This window comes from Amblyomma mixtum, chromosome 6 (genome assembly GCF_055824585.1).
Source record: "Amblyomma mixtum isolate Tamu chromosome 6, ASM5582458v1, whole genome shotgun sequence".
Lineage (NCBI taxonomy): Eukaryota > Metazoa > Arthropoda > Arachnida > Ixodida > Ixodidae > Amblyomma > Amblyomma mixtum.
The window spans coordinates 32,744,607-32,748,876 of record NC_143017.1 but is presented as its reverse complement, the minus strand read 5'-3'; positions in this window follow the sequence as shown (position 1 = coordinate 32,748,876).

Below are 4,270 nucleotides of genomic sequence, written 5' to 3'. Positions count from 1 at the left end.
AAATTTCTTGGCACTTCCTTGTGGAAACTTCATTGCTTAATCGCAGGGATCTGTGCTTGAAGCACGAGTACTCCAGAGAAACTTTTCAAGGTGGCGGGAACCCTCGTGCATGCTGCGTAGACCGTTACGAGGAATTCGGTACACCGGTCTAGCTCACATTTCAGCGCAACCTGGAGAGATCCGTGGAATGTGTCCGTGGGGAGGGTCGTTAACGAGGTGTTCTATGAATGAACATGAAGTGCGAGACACATGGTAGCAAGGCTACTTTTCAAATTCTTAGAGGACGCTCGCCTGCTGGGGCAGTGGTAAGAGTTCTTATTCTTCTTTTGCTCACACTGTGCATCGCAAACATAAAAATTACAGACATAATCTGGTTTACGGGGGTTTAACGTCCCAAAGCAACTCAGGCTATGAGGGACGTCGTAGTGAAGGGCTCCGGAAATTTCGACCACCTGGGATTCTTTAACGTGCACTACCGCTGAGCTACATCCTTTCCCTCTGCCCGGCGGACCCTCCCCCGCGGGACCTAGAGAACCTCAAGACCTAGGAGGACTGGGAGACCCTGCTGCGCTCGGAGGACCCGGCCGTGCAGACCATCGCCACCGGCCGTGCTGCCAGTGTTATGGACCTTCGGAACATAAACACTTGAGTGCAGTGGGGTCGTGCGGGGACCCTGGGGCGTGCCCCGTATTCCTTTGTAAATAAAGTTTTTTCTCTCTCTCTTAACGTGCACTGACATCGCACAGCACACGGGCCTCTAGAACTTCGCCTCCATCGAAATTCGGCTGCCGCGGCCGGGATCGAACCCGCGTCTTTCGGGTCAACAGCCGAGCGCCGTAACCACTGAGTCACCGCGGCGGGGCCAGACATAATCAATATGAGGCTAACCATCCCTGCTCCTTAACGCATGTTTTGGCACCACGGGGTTAATGATAAGCGCCTAAAAGCTTTATTTTATTTTTAAAAAAGTTACTGTTCCTGGTTTATAGGGGTTTAGCGTCTCAAAGCGACTCAGGCTGTGATGGACGCCGTAGTGGAGGGCCCCGGAAATTTGGACCCCCTCGGGTTCTTTAACGTGCACTGACATCGCACAGCACATGGGCCTCTAGAATTTCTCCATCGAAATTCAACTGCCGCGGCCGGGATCGAACCCGCGTCTTTCGGGTCAGCAGCCAAGCGCCATAACCAGTGAGCTACCGTGGTGGTTCGAAAAAAAAGATTACAAGGATACTAAGAGGAAGGAATCGTTCGATATCACGACTACTTCATCGGTGCTGAATTCCCCTCGGCTACGGTGACAACGATACGTCCCACACGGAAGCACCACTGACTTGACATCATGCAGCCGGAGAAACGCTGGCCATGTTCTGAAAATGTCAATTTTTAACAAATTATGACTTTCAGTCGATAAAAACGGCCTTGGCAAATAAAAATTTCAGACCCGGTTCTGTTCGCAGCCACTGGAGAAAAAAGGAGGGGAAAGCTATTCTACTTGAAATTCTACTGGAGACGAGTGTTTGAAGCCCAAGACGGACCATAATTTTGGCGTAACTTTTGCAGCCACTGGAAAAAAAGCTATTGATAATGTAAATTCTACTGGAAATGAGTGTTTGAAGCCCAAGACGGTCCATAATTTTGGCGTAACTTTTGCAGCCACTGGAAAAAAAGCTATTGATAATGTAAATTCTACTGGAAATGAGTGTTTGAAGCCCAAGACGGTCCATAATTTTGGCGTAACTTTTGCAGCCACTGGAAAAAAAGCTATTGATAATGTAAATTCTACTGGAAATGAGTGTTTGAAGCCCAAGACGGTCCATAATTTTGGCGTAACTTTTGCAGCCACTGGAAAAAAAGCTATTGATAATGTAAATTCTACTAGAAATGAGTGTTTGAAGCCCAAGACGGTCCATAATTTTGGCGTAACTTTTGCAGCCACTGGAAAAAAAGCTATTGATAATGTAAATTCTATTGGAAATCAGTGTTTGAAGCCCAAGACGGTGTATAATTTTGGCCGCTGCCATATAATAACATTGTTTAATTTCCGAGTGCGTTTATAATTAGCGTCAGGCTGGCATCAAAACTCCGCTACCTTGGTGGGTACGGGAGACTACCTAGAACATAAACCTTGCAGACAATTGTTACCTTTAGTTCCGTAGTGCCGCGAGGTTTAGTCACGCTGCTTAAGTGTGGTTCCCACTTCCTGGTAATCAACACGGGTAGGTGGTGGTGGAGCGAACGAGGCTTCGGCTCAGGCCTCACCTCATATGCGTACTAATCTGCAGATTTCAGTATGCAGCATTGGAGAATGAGCAGAGTGTAGAACGGTTGCATCGGTAGCTGGTGGACGCTTCGGTGTGTGTTCCGGCCGCCGGCTTGCGTCGGTGGCCGGTGTGTGACCTTTCGACGTACTGTTTTGTTAAGGTGTCCTTCGGCTGGCGGGCGCCTCATTATGGTGAGCCAGCCACCTACAAAGGCTCTGGCCTTTGATGTTGTCGTCCCTGAGGGGGCTAGTCCGGAGGATGTCGTCGATGCGACAGCCTCCGTTGTTGGATTGGAGGAAGTGTACTGCGTCCAGCACTTCGATGGACGCAACTACCAAGTCACTGTGAAAAGTGAAGCCGCCATGGCTAAAATCGATGAAGCTTCCTGCCTCACCATCGGCAAGGAACGCGTCGCCATCGTTCCCCTAAGCCCGCAAGTGACCCAGGTGACTGTTCTTTTTCTGCCCGCACGTGTACCCAGTGACGCCCTTGCCAAGGCTCTCCCCCCTTTTGGCAAGGTGCTGCACATTAGTCGCGGCGTCATGGGATCGCGTCCCACTGTCACCACCTCGACCCGCTACGTGCGGATTGAAATGAAACCAGAGTCACCCGTACCCAACTACATCAAGGTCGCGGGCCACCGCGTGACGTGCGACTACAAGGGCATGCAGCGGGTTTGCCGGCGTTGCGGGTCCACTGCGCACTTCAGGGCACAGTGCACGGCTCCTTTCTGCGCCCGCTGTGGGGTCTTTGGGCACCAAGGCCAGGGTTGCGTGCTGCCATGTCGTCGTTGTGGTGATCCGCACGCTACTGTGGCGTGCGCTATCAAGCCCTTGTACTCGGAGGCTGCGGCCCGCCCTGCGCCCCCGCAGGCCGCTCAGGGAGCGGTTGAAGCCATCAAGGAGACCGGCGGATCCAACACAGCTGCCGTTACGGGTGCTTCCACTGCGTCTCAGCGTCGCTGCGTGGAAGAGACGGAGTCTGCTGTTGATGCGTCCAGTGCTGCACCAAGCGAGCAGACAGTAAAGGTTCCTGCTGCGTCAGCCTCAGTCTCTCCGAGCGTCCCTGATGAGACAGGGGCCGAGCCTACTGTGTCCCTGGAAAAATCTGAGGCTGAGAACGTGCCACCCTCGGAGCCCGCGCTAGAGCCCGCGGCCAGCGTTGCGGTTTTGAGCAGAGACGCCGACATAGCTGAGGTCGACGGTGACGACAGCAGCTTGACGTCCTCGGCCTCTTCAGTCAACCTCGTCATTGACGAGACTGTCATCACGCCTGAGGAGGACCCGACGCCGCCATCGTCGTCTTCGTCATCGCTTGTACGAGAGCCAAGATCATCTCCAGACGCTGACCCTGTGCAGTCGCCGTCCTCTTCAACATCGAGGATCAGCGCTAGCACTTCTAGCGAAGAGTCGTCGGATATTGAGATGGTCGCTTTAAGTTCGAGCTTAAAGCGTCCACATGCGTCGACTACGGACTCGGACAATTCTGCCGGTCGGCCAAGGAGGCCTCGTGCCTCCTCTGGTCCGACCCTCCGCAAAACGTGAGGTGGTTTAGCGCCGTTCGCGGCGCGCTTTGTATTGCCTAAGCATCACGACTGTTCAGGTTTCATTTTTCATTTCCAAAATGACTAACCTTCAAATTATTACTCTTAACGTGCAGGGGTTCCGCAGTGTTTTGAAGCAGGCAACGGTGGTCGCATTCGCTCGTTCCTCGGGTTGCGATATCGTCTGCCTGCAAGAAACCAATTTTTTTCGTCTCAGTGACGTGTTGAAATTCAAGCGTAGGTTTGGCGTCGATGCCTTCTTTTCGTACGCCAGCACGCGTTCTAGCGGCGTTGGCGTTCTTGTTTTGAACCGCTCACTGTTGCGCGATCATCATGTTACCTACGATGCGCTTGGACGCGTGTTGGCGTTCGACTGCACGTTTAACGCACTTCACCTGAGAATTCTTTGTATTTATGCGCCTGCGCATTCCAATTTGGTAAACGCATTCTTTAAAGATTTAGATGT